At 35.1% G+C, this 18752-nt stretch overlaps 1 long non-coding RNA gene across 2 annotated transcripts; it reads right to left on the bottom strand.

The window, feature by feature from the left end:
* Window positions 1-1274: 1274 nt before the first annotated feature.
* Window positions 1275-17780, bottom strand: LOC141372454 (uncharacterized). Of its 2 annotated transcripts, XR_012377710.1 has the most exons (4): window positions 17647-17771; window positions 9619-9724; window positions 3040-3135; window positions 1275-1388 (listed from the first exon to the last, which is right to left on the bottom strand). It is a non-coding gene; the product is annotated as an uncharacterized lncRNA (long non-coding RNA). The 2 variants fall into 2 exon arrangements; XR_012377709.1 differs by lacking the exon at window positions 9619-9724 and having other exon boundaries at window positions 17647-17780.
* Window positions 17781-18752: the final 972 nt, after the last annotated feature.

Consider the following 18752-nt stretch of genomic DNA (forward strand, 5'->3'; position numbering starts at 1 on the left):
TTAGCGTGTCTCCATTTAACAACCCTAATAGAACAAATAAACCCCGAAGATCTAAATTGTTTTTCAAGCCTGAAGCTAAAATCCACTAAATTTGAGGAGTTCTCTCCATGGCTTTTCCAACATCTTTCATCTATTGAGATTCTATCAAACATCTTTTTTAAGTTTATAGTAATTTCTCTGAAGATCTGTGGCTGTAAAGATAGTGTTATATCTTAGAAATTGTTATAATTGACAAATTGGATGACATAGCTTGAGGGCTCCTTTAAATACAGACATTAAAGAAATATTCACTTTTCCATTTCTACTTTTTAATTGATCTTGTTTGAATACTTGCAGAATTGATTGGCAAAGATGAGTGACATATGCTTAGTTTACTCTTTCTCCCCTTTGGCTTGGATTTAAAAGCCAGCTGGTTGTAATGGCTTGTTAAAGAATTTGTATACATGTTCTTCATATGATAGAGTTAGATTATTTAAATTATTTAAACTTTTATATTCTTCCACATGATATATCTTTAAAGAAAGTAGTTTGTATGCCATGTTGTAGCTACTAGCAACAGATATTTAAGTCAGTAAACATACTAGAGTGGGAAAATAAACCAAAGGGATAATGAGAGGTTCTGTGTTTCTACATCTTAGTAAGTTACACATGACCTTGTGTAAATTATTTACCTACCTGAATTTCAGTTTCTGCATTTATGAAATGAAAATAATATTAAGCCAATCCAATAAGCTTAATTTGAGGAATAAATTAGAAAATATTTGTAAAGTGTTTGCTACTTTTTGTGGCTAATATCTATATATGCTATATAACTATGGATATTGTTACTAATATAGAATTCTCATTTTAAGTATTCAAAATTTTAAAATTGCTGTTCTCTAAAGAGCCTATATTATTTAAAAGTTTTGTTGCTTGGATTTGAAAATAAGAACTATTGTGTTAAACTGATAGTTGAATTGATATCTATGCATATTTAAGGCACTGAATTTTAAGATAGCTATTCATAAAAAATATATTTCTATACATCCTCAGTATGTGCATTATGATCAATAAATACTTGTTGAATTAATAAACTGGCAAGTAGAGTATGAGACATAAAAGTAAAAATAATAACTATTCAAAATTAAATGTTCTGAAAATAAACTGGTGGGAATAGAGTACTAAAAACTCAGACTTTCACTTACAATCTATAATATTTATTTTAGAAAATAGTGTAAGAGTTCATCTCAATGCTAAGAAGCAAAAAAAATTTGGGAAAATAGTACCAGATTAGATCAGGAATTCAGATTTTATTTCTCATCCCGTCCCTCTACCCCAAGCTTTTCCATTAACTATCCAGCTCTGCATGTTCTGCAAGTGCTTCATTTTTATAGGTTTAGTCTCCTCACCTGAAGAAACAAAAAGAAAAATATTGGTTCTAATCATTTCTAGGTTAACTTTTGGTCTAATATATCTATGATAAATTTCCTGATGAGTGATACTCAGGTCTAGGCATATGTTATCGATACCTAGGGTTTGGTAAAAGTTGAAGAGAGGTATTAGCACCAGAGAAACACTCGCTGGAGAATATGTGTGTAATCAGGTGAGAACTGGGTATAGTTAGTTGATACTTTTGTTGAGAAAAAGAAATAATTCTCATGATTTCCAAATATAAAGTACAGGAAATAACATCTCCAGAGCTGATTATAATTTTATATTTAACTATCTTTAGCCTGTGGGAAATATATAAGCTAAAAAAATTAGAATTGCATATTGACTTGAGCAAAATTCAATTAAATGATCTGTGCTTCAATTTCTTCATCAGTAAAATGGGAAGAAAAATATATACCATTGAGTGAGCATAAAATAAGGTGATCTAGATGATGCCAGTTGGTACTTATAAGATCTTAACAGGTACTAGCTATTATTTTCCCTCTCTAGACTGTGAAATTTTTCTTTTTTGGGGGGGGGTGGTAAGACGGAGATTTGGTTTCATTCACCACTCTCATGGGGTTTCAACACCTGTCCCATAGCAGGCAGTCAATAAATGTTGCAAACTCACAGGCTTGGCTGTCAGCATTGGCAGATTTTACCTCTGGTTGTGCAGCCTTTGAAATTTTCATGATTCTATTTTAGTCTGTATGGAATTGTGATTGAGACTGTCACCCAAGACTAATGAGAATACGGAGAAGAATTTTTATTAACTTTTAAATAGGTTCCTACTCTTTCTGGAGAGCCACTGGTGGTGAGTCATCATGATATTTCTGTATGGCTATCAAATCTGGGTTTAGAATAGAATCTTTGGTTGTGACAAGCCTCATTTATATAACATTTTATATAATATTAAAATGATATTTCAATTCATATTATATTCCAGAAAAAATACTTCTGAAGAAAAGAGCAAAGGAAGCTAAGGGAAAAAAATGTTGCTACTGGAAAATAACTACATATCTTTATAAAATAAATGCAATTTTCAATATGTTGTCAAAAAAACCCTGTAATTTTGGAGCTAGCACACTCATATTCTGATTCAGATTAATTAAAAACTATCTTGGGCAAATTTTTATCCTATTGGAAGCTTAATTTTCTTAAGAGGAGGATTTTTGAACTATACTGTCTTCAGTATCCCTCAAAACACTGTGAAAACAATTCCTATTGCATTCTTTCCTCCCTTTGATACTCATGACCCCGATTTGGTTCAGAGAAATTTTCAGGATCACAGCACAACAACATATTATAAGCTTATAACTTCTAATTTTTTTTTATTTCTAATCACCACCAATTAAAAAGATTTCAATTTGTATATTGAGAGACACTGTTTCAGGGCTTCTAAAACTTTCTTTGTCCCCCCCCCCGTATTCATCTATTTTGTTTCTTAAATTCCACATATGAGTGAAATCATATGGCATTTGTCTTTGGCTTCTAAAACTTTCAACCATCACAAATTGACTTAGGAATATATTAAGTAAAAATAATTTATTTGTTTTGTGGTTAGTGTTAGTGATAACTTGTAACAGTCATATGAATATAGACTAAATTTAAACTTGTGGATCTACTTACATTAAAGCAATATAAACGTTCCTTCCCTTTTTGTAGGAATCCAAGGGCTTTTACTGTATTTTTTGTATAGCACACTGAACTCTGGAGTAATAGCCCCTGAAAAATAGGATTTTTATTTCAAAATTTAAATCCAAATCAATATTTGAAAAAAATCACCAAAATATTAGTATACATAATATAAAAAATATTAAAAAGCCAAATTTAAAGATTTTATTTACTATTTGAGAGAGAGAGCAAGAGAAAGAGCACGAGTCAGGTGAGGGGCAGAGGGAAAAGGAAAAGCAGGCTCCCCACTGAGCAGGGAACCCCAATTCAGGGCTACATCCCAGGATCCCAAGATCATGACACTTAACTGACTGAGCCACCCAGGCTCCCCAAAAAGCCACATTTAAAGTATCTGTCTGGTGCCATCCAGATGTACTCAAGGATGGTAAGAAAATCATAATTAGAATGATTTGAGAATAGTACTGGGTGAAGTGTCTCTGAATGCTAGCCAGTTCACCTGGTTCATGACCAAACTATAGGCTCAAAATAATTTCAGTTCCCAACTCAGTTGGGTACTTGGTTTTACTATGTAAGACATTCACAATCATAAGTTGAGCTTAAGGTAGTAACATTTAGATAATTATTACACACATAAACTTCCCATTGAAACAAGCTGTCCTCTTTTTAAAAATGATGTCTTCACACAATGGATGTTTTTATAATGAGCATAGCATATACTTTATGTTACCTGTACTTTAAAAGCAAACCTTCCAGGCTAAGTAGAATAGAGGCTTTATGGAAAGACCATTACTGTCAAAGGAAAACAAATTATTAATCTGAAACATCTCACTAAAGGCAACCATAACGATATTCACTACATCTATAAAACACAATAATTAAATCAGAAATGATGTTCCTTCCCATCATTATCTGAACCCAGCTAATTACATGTCACATATACCTAATTTCTGGCTGACCTTTCTTTCCTCTGCCGTTCAAGAATGCATTTTGGAGGTAAGTTTCTATCTTGTTATTGTAGAAAAAAAAACACCTCACATTTGTTCCAGTTAATTTTATCTATATATTTATTTTTGTTAGTGAATTTTTAATTGTGAGATATATGTGTAGAATAGTGAATAAAATCTGAATGAACAGGTTAAGGTGCAATATAAAAACACAACCATGTACCTACCATGCAGTTCACAAATTAAAAACTTTTCAATAACCCTGATTTTTTTTTTCTGTTAAAGATTTTATTTATTAGAGAGATAGCATGAGCAGGGGGAGGGGGAGGGGCAGAGGGACAAGCGGACTCCCTGCTGAGGGTGGAGCCTGAGGCGGGGCTTGGTGTGGGGCTCCATGGGGGGCTCCATAGGGAGCTCCATGTTGGCCTCAATCCCAGGACCCAGAGATCAGGACCCGAGCTGAAGTCAGACACTTAACTGACTGAGCCACCCAGGCACGCCACTCTGATGCTGATTTTTATGATCACATCTGCCTACCACTCCTTAAAGTAATCACTATGTTGACACTTGGATTACATTTTGTTTTTAATTTGTTTTAGATTTATTTTATATATTATATATATCTGTATATCTATATTATATATTTATTGTATATATCCCCGTTATATAGTTTTTGTCTTTGAAGTTTATACAAATGGAATTATACCATATATAATAATGTTTGTCTTTTCCTTTGCTATGTTGTATTTATTAGAGCTTTTTATGCTATTATATAACTGTCTTTCATTAAATTGTATTGTTTTAACAATGATATCACTCATATTATCTTTAGATATTATTAATGCAATATCAATCTGAGTTCATTATTGATGGAGCTCAGATATGAATCTATTTGATATGGCTCGAAGTACTGTACTCTTAATCATTTTGATATGCAGCATCTGATTATTTCATAGTATAAAATAGCATGATTGTCCATTCTCCTATTGATGGAGATAAATTGTCTTCTGCTTTTCCTATAACAAATAGTGTAGTTATAGGGGTCCCTGGATGGCTCAGTGGGTTAAGCATATGACTTCAGTTCAGGTAATGATCTCAGGGTCCTAGGATGGAGCCCTACATTGGGCTCCCTGTTCAGTGGAGAGTCTGCTTGTCCTTCTGCCCCGCCCCTCTGCTCGTGCACACATGTGTGCCTGCTTTCTCACAAAAAAATAAATAAAATCTTAAACCCAAATAATGCAGTTATTGTACAATAACTGTACAATAACTATTGTATAACTGTACAATAACTATTGTACAAATATCCTAGTGCAAATGTACAAGAATTTACCTAAGGTATACATTTATGACTGAAATTGATATGTTGTAGGATATGCAAGAATACAAATTTATTAGATGACTTGAAACATTTTCAAAAATGGCAATAACATTCTATACTTACAGTAGTATATGAGTGTTCTCCTTGCTTTACATGGTAGCAAAATTTGAATTTAAATTTTTTTTGCATTAGATATGTGTGTAATAGATTTACTTTGTGATTTTAATTTGAACTTTTGCTAATTGGTTGATATCTTTTCATTTGTTAATTGTTTGGATTTCCTCTTTTGTGAAGTGGTCATTTAAGGCTTCTGCCTATTTTTAAGTGTGTTCTCTCTCCTTTTTCTAATTAAATGTAGGACTTTTCAGTATATTTTAATTATCAGTTTTTTGTTGGTTATGTGTGTTGCAAACATTTGCTCACACATTTGTTTTCTACATTGTCTTTATAGAAGAGTGATTTTGTAGTGCTATTGAATACTTTAATCTTTTTATAATTAGTAATTAATTTTGTTTTAAGAAATAATTTCTTACATTGAAATGATGAAAATATTTTTTATTATCCTCTAAAATATTCATAATTTTGCCCTTCACATTAGAACTCTGATGCACAAGGAACTGGTTATTATATATGGTGTAAGTTAGGGACACAATCTAATTCTTTTCATATATGGATATCCAGTATTCTGAGAAGCTTTTTATTTAAAAGTCCACTTTTTATCAGTGATTTGTAGTGCCACCTCTGTCATGTATCAAGTGACCATGTGTGTATGGTACTGTTTCTATTCATATGTCATTGTCTATATCAGCACCTATTCTTCTTCAAGGGTTCCTTGGCAATTGTCAACCATTTTAACTTTCAAATAAGTTTTCAACTCAACTTTCAACTCAACTTCTCTACTTTTTTCAATTTATATTTTAAAATAAATATTGTACAACATAGGTGCCGTTAACTATTATTAGTAAATGACTCATGACAGATCATCACAATAAAGGCATATCTCAACATCTGTCTTAGGCCATTTGAGCTGCTATAACAGATTATCAGAGATTGGGTGGCTTATGAACAATAGAAGTTTATTTCTCATAGTTCTGGAGTCTGGGAAGTCCAAGATCGATTATTCAGCAGAGTTGGTATCTGCTGAGAGTTTGCTTCCTGGTTCATAGATGGCCATCTTTTCTCTATACTGTCATGTGGCCGGAGGGACAAAGAAACTCTCTGAACTCTCTTTTATAAGGCACAATCCCATTGATGAGAGGTCCACCCTCATGACCTAATCACTTCCCGAAGGCTCCACCTGCAAATACTATATCATATTGGGTATTAGGATTTCAATATATGAATTTTGCAGTGATATAAACACTTAATCTATAGCATCCCACCCCTGGTCCTCCAAATCAATGTCCTTCTTACATGTAAAATACATTGATTTCATCCCAAGAGAAAAGTCTTAACTCATTCCAGTATCAACTTTAAAGTCTAAGTCCAAGGTCTGATCTAAATACCATAAAAATCAGATATGGGTGAGATTCAAGGCATAATTCATTCTGAAGCAAATTGCTTTCCATTTGTGAGACTGTGCACCCAAACAAGTATTGTGCTTTCAAAATACAATGATGTGACAGACACAGGATAGACATTCCCATTCAAAAAGAGACAAATAGGGAAGAAAAAGGGGTGACAGTTCCCTCTAAGTCTAAAACCTAATGGAGCAAACAACATTTAACTTTAAGGCTCCAGAATAATTCTCTTTGTCTTGGTGCTCTGCTATCCAAGCCCACTGGGACAGAGGTTCCACCTTCTGGACACTGTGGTGGCAGTCCATATTCCACAGCATGCCATGCAGCCCTGACGCATAGCTTTGGGTGGCTCTCCCCCCACAGTGGCTCTATTCCTAGGCCCTGTCCCTATGATGTTTCTCTGAAGTGGTCCCATTTGTCAGCAGCTCTGTGCCTGAGTTGCACACCTATGGTTCCAGGGAGCTCTAGCCTTAAAACCAGGGTGGAAGCAGCCATGCCCACAGGGCTCATGTACTTTGCTTGGTGGAGGAATAGTGCCACACTGAAGCAGATGATGTTTACTGCTTGCACCCTCCAGGTCAGTGGTCACTGTGGCTTGTGTCACACCAGGGCCAGCAGGATCCTCACCTGGAGTGGCTAAGGAGCATAAAACCATAGCATAGGGAGCGTGTGATGTGAGGCAATGCCCAGTCAAGCTCACTGAGATTCCATAAGCACTAGCAGCACCCCCTTTGAAATCACTTTGCTTCCTTGGTGCTTGCACTGTGGGCCTGCAATGAGAGTGGTAACTTTGGTGACTTTCAGGGCCATTCTTCTATCATCTTACAGAAATAGGGGTTCTGGTTTCTGTTGAAATAGGGAATCCATACTAATCTCATCAAAGGATCCTTGGCATTATTATCCTTAGTGTTATTTTTTGCAATAGAGATAAGCTGAAAATTTTCTAAATCTTTAAGTTCTGCTTCCTTTTTGATTAACAATTACATCTGTAAATCATTGCTGTTTGTGTGTGTGTGTGTGTGTGCGTGTGTGCTTTATTATAAACAGGCAAAGTCAATCCATACTTTCAACACTTTTAGAAATGGCTTTAGCTAAGTATCAAATTTCATTGTCCACAAGTTCTGTCTTCCACAAAACACTAGAACACAAACACAATTGAGCCAAGTTCTTTGCCATTTTATATCTATATCATCTATATCTATATCCATCTGGATATATCATGTTCCTCATCTCTGATACCTCATCAGAATGATCTTTACTGTTCATATTCTTAGATTGTTGAAAATTACTTAGATATTCTCTAAGAAGTTCAAAGCTTTCTCTTGTCTTTTCTTTCTGAATTCTCATCAGAATCACTTTTGAATGTCTATTCACAGCAATGTAAACTTTTTCTAGCATGTGCCTCAAAACTCCTCCAGTCTCTACCCATTGTCTATTTCCAAAGCAACGTTTATTTATTTATTTTTTTTGAGGTATTTGTGTTACAGCAACACCCCATCTCTTGGCACCAGTTTCTGTCTTAGTTCATTCAGGCTGATATAAATGAATAGTACAGACCACATGCCTTATAAAGAACAGAAATTTATTTCTGTTGGTTCTGGAGCCTGAGAAAACCAGGATCAAGGTGCCAGCCAATTCAGTATCTGGTGAGAACCTGCTTCCTGGTTCATAGACAACCATCTTTTTGCTGCTGTCCTTGCACAGTGGAAAGGTCAAGGGATTTCTCTGGACTCTTTTTTAAGGGTACTGAACCCATTTACTAGAGCTCTACCCTCATTACCTAATCCTCTCTCAAAAGCCCCACTTCTAAATACAATTACAGTGGGTATTAGGATTTCAACATACAAAATTTGAGGGGACAGGACACAAATAGTCTACAGAAACATCAAAACCAAGTACTACTTTGTTTAGAGATGTGATTCTTGGGAGGCATGTAACTCTAATGTTTTCCAGTGCTGCAATATTTACTTTCCTTCCTACTGAACCAACTTGCAAATGTGATCTTATACATGAGAATGACAAATGAATATGGAAAAGTGATGGAGTGGTGGCTTATGCAAAAAATAAGTGAAATTTATGAGACTATTAACTAACACTGCCCTCATTGGTTACATCATATTAAATTACTAGGAATGACCATGAAGGTTTTACAAAAAGTACCCTTAGCTTGATTAAACTTTATGCAGTTGTCTCCTTGACTTTTAGCCCCTGACCTCCCTTTTCTTAGAGCATTTATTTTAGAAAACTTGTAATCCTGGATTCTTTCTCTGCCCCTTTGATATGTAAACATTCTCCCAATCTCTTGACAGTTTAACAACCCAGGAAGGTCTCTCTTAAGGACTTGGGAGCCATCTTTTTTTGTTGTAATCATCAAAGAAGATAGGCCCATTTCTCTCTGTTTCTGAGGAATAGTTGGGACCTAACCTGGTAAGTGCCTGTTGGCAAACACAGGTGGCCCAATTGCATTGACCAGCTTCCCTCACTGATGTTCCCACTCAACATCCTCCAATACTTTTTCACTGGCTTACAACAGCACTAAAAAGCCATTCACATTTTGTTTCTGTAAAATTGAGTTCATTTTCTCTCCCCCATGGTGGTAGTCTTAAAGTCTTCCATGCCTGTTTAACTTGTCTGGTTTAAATTTTCTTTGACCAAAGGATATTTAATAAAAATAAAATGTCAGTAGCATTTGTTTTAACTTAATGAAGCATATTTCTAGGGAAAATAACTTTGAAGTAGTTGATTATAGTTAAAACTAAGAAACTGAATAATGAATTTGTCTGTGACTTACCGTGTTCTAATGCAATTTGTAGGATGCTACAGATAATTCTAGTTCAGCTCTGAAAATAAGCTCTCTCCAGCACTGGAAGGCTTTTGGTAGCATACATAGATCCAGTCTGCAATATCACGGGGTTTAAAATGTACAGTTTCACCCAGCCACCCCATCCCTCCCACCCCCCACCACTCCAGCAACCCTCAGTTTGTTTCCTGAGATTAAGAATTCCTCATATCAGTGAGGTCATATGATACATGTCTTTCTCTGATTGACTTATTTTGCTCAGTATAACACCCTCCAGTTCCATCCAAAAAAAAAAAAAATGTACAGTTTCATCAGGGTATCAATACCTTACTTTATTTTTAAGGAGGCTGAAACTGGCTGTTTTTAACTAAGGAGAAGATCAGTGACATCTGTTTATCTAAGGATCCTAGCTCATGAAATAACTTAGGAAAGACTAATGCATTTTTCAATTAGATTATTTTCATATTCATAAGCACTTTCTACAAGTGTAGGGGACAGGGCATAGATATCTTTGAAATTGTCATGAGATGAGCATAAAACAATTGCTTTGCTTTCACTAACCTTTTTAGCATTTTTTGTTTGTTTGTCTTCATAAATCTATACTCACTGTTATCATCCAAATAGAAACCATGAAAAAAAAAAAGATAATGACAGTCAACCCATACTAGTGGTATTCCTGACTGATATAGAAATAAAATGGATTATTGGAACTTTCTGAACCAAAGAAAGTGAATTCAAGCAAAATTATATCATACTTTACTTTGTCATACTTTAAACTGCATGATTTTATCACAGGAAATAGATTTGCACAGCAGTTATTGGTCTCTTCTCCAAGTAATGGCAGCTTTGGCAAAGAATAAGGCAGAAGGAACTAAACCTAAATGAAATGTTTTATTTATTTATTTATTTATTTATTTATTTATTTATTTATTTATAAATTTTATTTTATTTAAATTCAATTAATTAACATATAATGTATTGTTAGTTGCAGAGAGAGAGTTCAGGGATTCATCAGTTGCATATAACACCCAGTGCTCATTTGATCACATGCCCTCCTTAATTTCAATTACCCAGATACCCCATCCCCCCAACCACCTCCCTTCCAGCAACCCTCAGTTTGTTTCCTATAGTTAAGAGTCTCTTATGGTTTGTCTTCCTCTGTGATTTCATCTTACTTTATTATTCTTTCCCTTCCCCTATGATCCTCTTTTGTTTCTTATATTCCACATATGAGTGATATCATATGGTAATTGTCTTTCTCTGACTGACTTATTTAGCTTAGCATAATACCCTCTAGTTCCATCCACATCATTGTAAATGGTAAGATTTCATTTTTTTGATGGCTGAGTAATATTCCATTGTATATTTATACCACATCTTCTTTATCCATTCATCTGTTGATGGACATCTAGGCTCTTTCCATAGCTGTTGTGGACATTGCTGCTATAAACATCAGGGTAAGGTGGCCCTTTGGATCACTATGTTTGTATCCTTTGGGTAAATACCTAGTAGTGCAATTGCTGGGTCATAGGGTAGCTCTGTTGTTGTTTTTTTTAACTTTTTGAGGAACATCCATACTGTTTTCCAGAGTGGCTGAACCAGCTTCCATTCCCACCAGCAGTGTTAAGAAGGTTCCCCATTCTCCAAATCCTTGCCAACATTTGTTGTTTCCTGACTTGGTAGTTTTAGCCATTCTGACTGCTGTGAGGTAGTATCTCATTGTGGTTTTGAAGTGTTTTATTTTTTTCAATGCCATTCATGCAAACAACTTGTTTGTAATTAATGAATACTAATGCATATGAAAGAATTATGAAAGGTATGTCAGTTCCATTTAAGTCCCTTCGTTTATGTATAAAAAGGACAAGCATGAAAAAAATGGATCTACATACAATCCTGTGAAAGTCAAAGCCAATACTAAAGACTAGTTTCAGATGTCGTGGCCTGAAAACATTTTTACATACTGTTTTATGATCATAAATACATTTTAAAACAACTGTATACCTTTTAGGTAATGGTAGTTATAGATATGAAGCACACACTTAGGTGAAATTTTTCTTATCTTTATAAAACACTTAGTGATGTCAAAAATAAAACTCTTGATTTCAAGAAAACTTCATGTTCATGATCGTCTTTACCTCTTGCTGGATGTAAGTCCTATGATTTTGTAGTAATATAGTTGTGGGAAACATTCAAAGATATGGTTAAATTAAAACAAACTAGTTTACAAATAAGATACAGTAAGATCCTGTTTTTACATGTACTGCACAATAACAAGTATAAGAAGTTTTAATAACTGATACAGAAATTTCTATTAGTCAGGAAAACTGAGAAATATCTTTAGATGAATCTAATACTGCAGAAGATGGAAATGTGGAGGACTTGTAATTGACAAAAAGCAAAGAGGATAAAAGAGAAGAGCCAAACTCTTCACAATGTAAAGTCTTCATTTTGGATGGAAAAGGAATTATATGAAGTCAGACAAACATTTGGGAACATATGAGAGTGGGACAGGCACTTAGGCTAGGGGAGAGGGGAATCAGCTGGAAGGAGAACCCCCAGGTGTAACATGACCAAAATAAAAATTAAAACACAAAACTAGCATTTATTAAATGCCTGGTATTATTCTTTGTCTCCCAAAGAACTTCAATAAAAGCAAGTACATAATATTGACGTTAAATTAGTTTGCACTGCTAAGATATAAAATAGCTTTAGCTACCTGTTCTATAATTCATCTCTCTGCAGCATGCACGAATTCTTTGAGAGAGCTACTGAACTCACAATTTTCTTAGTGAATTATTTTTTGTGTGGAGGCCTGACTTTCAAATATGGATTGGTGGATTATGGAATAGAAATGAAATTTTAGAGCAAAGTATTATGTGGTGTATGGAATCAAGACAAAGGTGATCATGAGAATTATAACAGTGCTTCAGAGCAACTCACAGACATCAACAAGTCCAAAGCTGGCTTACCTAGATCTCAAGACTCAAAAAACGAAACAAAACACCAAACCATCTCCACAGTTGAGTGAAACCATATAGTATTTGTCTTTCTCTATTTCACTTAGCATTATACCTTGTGTGTCAATTCATGTTGCTACAAATGAAAGATTTCATATTTATGACTGAGTAATATTCCTGTGTGTGTGTGTGTGTGTGTGTGTGTGTGTGTGTGTGTGTGTATCACATCTTCTTTATCCAATTATCTATTGACAGATAGTTGGGTTGCTTTCGTATCTTGGCTATTGTAAATAATGTTGCAACAAACATAGGCTGTCTGTATCTTTTGGAATTAGTGTTCTCATCTTCTTTGGATAAATACCCAGTAGAGGAATTACTGGATCATATGGTAATTCTATTTTTAATTTTTTGAGGAACATCCATGCTGTTTCCTATGATGGTTGCACCAATTTGCATTCTCCCCAACATTGCATGAGGGGTTTCCTTTACTCCACATCCTCACCAATACTTATTTCGATGTTTTTGCTTTTAGCTATTCTAACAGGTGTAAAGTGATGTCTCATTGTGGTTTTAATTTTTCATTTTCCTAAGGATTAGTGATGTTGAACATCTTTTCAGGTGTCTGTTGGCCATCTATGTAGAGCTAAAAAAAGAAATGAACAAATAAAGAAAAAGACAAAAAACAGACTCTTAAATACAGAGAACAACCTGATGGTTGCCAGAGTGGAGGTAGATGGAGGGATGGGTAAAATGGCTAAGAGAGATTAAGAGTACACTTTTCTTGATGAACACTGAGAAATGTATAGAATTGTCAAATCGTTATATTGTACACCTGAAACTAACATAACACCTGTGTTAATTGTACTTGAATTAAAAAAACCCATCTCAGATTTATATAAAATATTAATTATAATAACAGTTCTAGGTGGTGAGATTGAGAATGGTTTGTATTTTAATTTTAACTTTTTTATTTTTTAGATAGTAAACATGGAGATCTTGTGTATTTTTCTATTTAGAAAGCTTTGGGAATTAATGCAAATGAATATAGAATCATAGTAGCAATAGCAATTAGGAAATAATGCATTGCTTTGTGCCACTAAAGTTTTTACATAAATCTGTGGTTTGTTTAGAGATATTTTTCCCCTTTTAGTTAAAGATGACACATATACCAGTAAGTCTTTCTTGACTGTATGAAATTTATTTTATTCTAAAATGAGTTTTACCTAATTTTGACAAGTTTTTTTAAATGTTCACTTTTAGGGGAGACATTTGTATGCTCAAATTGTATCTCACTGGGAATCAGTAGGTAATAACCATACACTAATGGAGAAACAAGGTAAAAGCAGAATTTGTTGAGAAAGGAATTCTAATTTTATGAGAAAATGTGGCAAAGAGAAGTCAATATGGATTGTGTGGAGTTTGTCTCACTATTAATCCTCAAGTTTGGTGCATATTATATATCCTCATTGTAAGAATGTTATTGGATATATTTCCTTACAACATACATTATTTTTTGAGAATTTATTTAAAAATTTCAATTTGTGGATGTCAAAAAATTAATATTCTTTGGGTAATTTAATTTTTACTTTAATAATTTCATATGAACTATATTAGATTTAGTAGAATGCATCTTAATACATTTTTGGTTTTTAATGTAGCCAACACCTCATGGTTTGATGGTGTCAAAGATTCACTATTTCTCTCATCTGAATTAATGAAAATTCACTAATGGATTCAGATTAAGGGTGTGTGTGTGTGTGTGTGTGTGTGTGTGTGTGTATTATTGGTAATTTAAGCTTGGAAAATGAAAGTAAGCCTCCTGTGTCTTGGTTTGAATTTCCCTAGTTACCGCCAAAACATTTTGAGAATGGTTTTTCTTCTTCACAGTGGGGAAGAGGGGAGCATTCAGAAGGGTTCTTAACACCAAGAAAACCAAAATTGGATGGGATAAAAACTCTACTTTAGGAGTAACAGTTTAAGAAAAGAAGAAAGAAAAGAAAAAGAAATCAGAATTAGATCACAATTGCCTGATTTTAATGCAAAAACCAGATGCCATGCATGGCTCAGTGGATTTGGACTCTCACTGATATCACCACTTAGGTGGGCTACACCTTACTTCATGTGTTTTTACATGAATTGAGAAGAAATAGACATTTTTATTCAAATGCTTTTTTTTTAGACAGAGAGACAGAGATTGAAGTGAGAGTACAAGGGGGGGGGGTGGGGGCGGAGGGAAAGGGAAAGAAAATCTTAAGCAGGCTCCAAGCCCAGCCAAGAGCCCCATGCCTGGCTCAACCTCCTGACCCTGAGGCCAGGGCCTGAGCTGAAATCAAGAGTCAGTCACTTAACTGACTGAGCCACCCAGGTGCCCCAATCAAATACTATTTAATTCCCTACCCCTCCAGAGGATTGGGCAAAGGAATGAATACTTGCTAAGGAAATGTTTGGTAAGGTGAATGAAGATTCTCTCCGAACTCTCCCCTAGCTCATTATTTTCAGTACACTGTGCTTAATAACCAAAACCTGAGATCAACCTGGAACTGGATGTGTGCCCTCTCAAGGGAGATAAATAACCTACCAAGAGTCCTGCCCTACCTTTGTGGGGCTACTCTCCCTATATCTACTACAACTTCTTATTTATCTTTCAGAATCCCTGTAGGACTACTCAGCTGTTGTCTCCAGAAAGCTGAACTGAGTCACACACCACAATTTAACCTTGCCTTCTGTCTCTCATCTCACATAATAGCAGCCATGTTATTCAGTAACTCACCAGTAGTGATTATGTAACTGAAATGATAGCATAATAATATCCTAAATATGACACAAGTAATAAAATAATTTTCAAAGTTGAGGGATATGAATTACTCAATTGTAGCAATTGCACTACTGGGTATTTACCCCAAAGATAAAAATGTAGTGATCCAAAGAGGTATATGCACCCCGATGTTTATAGCAGCAATGTCCACAATAGCCAAACTATGGAAAGAGCCAAGATGTCCATCGACAGCTGAATGGATAAAGAAGATGTGGTATATATATACAATGGAATATTATGCAGCCATCAAAAGGAATGATACCTTGCCATTTGCAACGACTTGGATGGAACTGGAGGGTATTATGCTGAGTGAAATAAGTCAATCAGAGAAAGACATGTAACTTATGATCTCACTGATATCAGGAATTCTTAATCTCAGGAAACAAACTGAGGGTTGCTGGAGTGGTGGGGGTGGGAGGGATGGGGTGACTGGGTGATAGACATTGGGGAGGGTACGTGCTATGGTGAGCGCTGTGAATTGTGTAAGACTGTTGAATCACAGACCTGTACCTCTGAAACAAAGAATACATTATATGTTAAAAAAAAAAAAAGATAGTAGGAAGGGAAAAATGAATGGGGAATTTCAGAGGGGGGAGATGAACCATGAGAGACTATGGACTCTGAGAAACAAACTGAGGGTTCTAGAGGGGAGGGGGGTGGGGGGGATGGGTTTACCTGGTGATGGGTATTAAAGAGGGCACGTACTGAATGGAGCACTGGGTGTTATACGCAAACAGTGAATCATGGAACACTACATCAAAGACTAATGATGTATGGTGATTAACATAACATAATAAAATTAAATTAAAAAATAAATAAAATGTACTAATTCTTCTGTGAACCCATTTAAGTCAATAAAGCTTAAGCTCTTTACTAAAAAAAAATAATTTAAATATAAAATATTCCCCCCCTTAAAAATTAAAGTTTAAAACAAACGATGTTTATAATTTTCTTCAGCTTCTTAATCTGCTCAGGTCCAGTGATATCAGCTTATTCCTAAGACATTTATTTGCTTGCTTATGTGTGTGTGTGTGTGTGTGTGTGTGTGTGTATATATATATATATATATATATGAATTTATGTATGTGTATTTATGTATTTATTTATAGAAGCAATTGCACCTTCAGCCTATTCCAGTGAACTGCCTCCAACATTAAACTGAATCTCACCTAGGCTTCTCTCATTTCCTATTTTCCTCCAGTCAGATGGCTATAGCTTCAGAACAACAACAACAACAAAATGATATTCTGAAAAGATGAGCTGATCTGCATCCTCTGAAGTTTTCATAACTAAATTATGTTTATAGGAATTAATCATGTTATGATGCAAGCAAAGTCTGTAGTCTAACTGGTTTTAAGAAGAGTGTCAGAAGGCTCACAAGGTCAGTTGTGTGAAGTGTTGGTAACATTTTTTAACTTAATATAAGGAACTCCCCTATGAAGGGATGGAAGCATGTACTCCAGTGCCCAATGCTAAAGAACAGTATCCTCTGGGCATAGATGTTCTGAAAGGATAGCATTTGAAATAAGTTTTTATATTCTGTAGGCATACAGATTCTTGTATGAGTCATTAGCATCTGAGACTACTTTTTAAAAGTACAATTCTGTCACCCGTGTTAAGGAGGCTTTGCTAAAATTTTATTCCTTCCTCAATTAATATACTCAAAATATTTCAGCACATTTGATACCAGTATTCTTTTTTAAAACTGTTTTTTAGCAACCTGATCCTGAATTGAGTAGAAACCCTTGTCTAACACAGCTTTTAACCTTTTATTTGAACGGGGAACTGCATCTATTAAGACAATGGCTCAAGTATAATTCATTTCCTTAATTTTTCTCCTTTAAAATCTCATTCTATTATTTCATCTACATTTTTCTACTCTTAGAAATATCCTAAGGCATTTAATTTTGTATCATTGCTCCCTCTGACTGTAAATTCCATATATTTTTTTTAATCCTTACCTTGTGATGGTTTTGCCCTTGCCTCTATGTTTAATTCAGTTGTGTAAAGACATTCCAAAGATTTTTGAACTGAAGCAACTATTGATGGTTTCGTGTATATTCAGGGACACATTGGGGATCAATGTGTACTCTTGACACATTGGGGATCAATGTGTACTCTTTCAAGTGGCATTCTTCAAAATCTAGTCTTTCTCCAACTTTTGAGTTTTCTAACACTTGTAATATGACAACCGAAATGTCCATTTCTTCAAAATCATTTTTTTTCTGATCTGTAGGGTGTACTCACAGTATTCCTTTTCCCAATCTGGTCTGCTCCAGTTCTTTTTATCCTCTCAGGTATACCCAGTTGCATAGACAGATTATAGATGGATGGATTGATGGATGGATGGATGGATGGATAGATAGATGATAGATAGATAGATAGATAGAGTCATGAGCATGCCATGAAGTTGCACACCTGAGTTGTGTCTGTCTACAGTGTCAGCTTTATTCAGTCATAAGGCAAAGTTAATCACAATTATAAAGCTAGTTCAAGATTCCAAATTCAGTGACATTTCACCAGGTGATTAAGCTTGACTTCTTACAGGACACACAGAGCAGAACAAAAGACAAACCACACAGCAAACAAGATAACAGAAGGGTGCAGGAAGTTAATGAATCAAACGTGAAGTCAATCTGTGGGCGCAGAGTTGAGGTAAGGCCTCAGTCCGGTTCAGGTCAGTTCTTGGCACCTACTGCTTCCAATGTTCAAGCAGTGAAGGATCTCAGTTCTGTTTGGAGATCAGTCATGCAGACCTTCCGCAGCAGTTGCCTTTTTTTAAGTGGTCAGACGTGGAGAGGTCAGGTCTGAAGAGTCTGACAGTTTGCTGCAAAAATCCTCCCCTTTTTAAAGGAATTCAATTGGTCTTGGGCCCCTACAGACCTCTGGTTCTGCTTGTTATCAGTTCTGGGGTGTCAGCTAATGCTGGTCCAGGCGATATCTCATAGCTTCAGTACATTTAACTATTTGGGTTATTGCTTGACACAGGCTCCTCCTTGACATGAGAGACTCCATTTTGCTCCTGATAGATGGATAGAAAGGAAGAAAGGAAAGATAATTTTAACTTCTTAACATAGTCTCTTTCACCTCTCTCCTACATCACATGTTTGCAAGTACAAAGTACATCAATCCCTTTTCTTTCCTAAAGTAATTCTCCAAATATGGCCATGTTTAGTCTTCAATAATAAATACTTATGAATATAATAATTTCTTCATCTATTGAAATCATCCATTTTAAGACAAATTCTTTCGATCATCACCTATCTTTGTAGAGCAGTTCTACTCTCTTACATTTCCAAAATGTACACCCAATTTCTTCAATTTATGACTTGCTTTGTGTGTAGAATCTTCTC

Source organism: Callorhinus ursinus, unplaced genomic scaffold (assembly GCF_003265705.2).
Source record: "Callorhinus ursinus isolate GAN/ISIS: 27379988/994484 unplaced genomic scaffold, GSC_fseal_2.0 scaffold4, whole genome shotgun sequence".
In the NCBI taxonomy this organism is placed as follows: domain Eukaryota; kingdom Metazoa; phylum Chordata; class Mammalia; order Carnivora; family Otariidae; genus Callorhinus; species Callorhinus ursinus.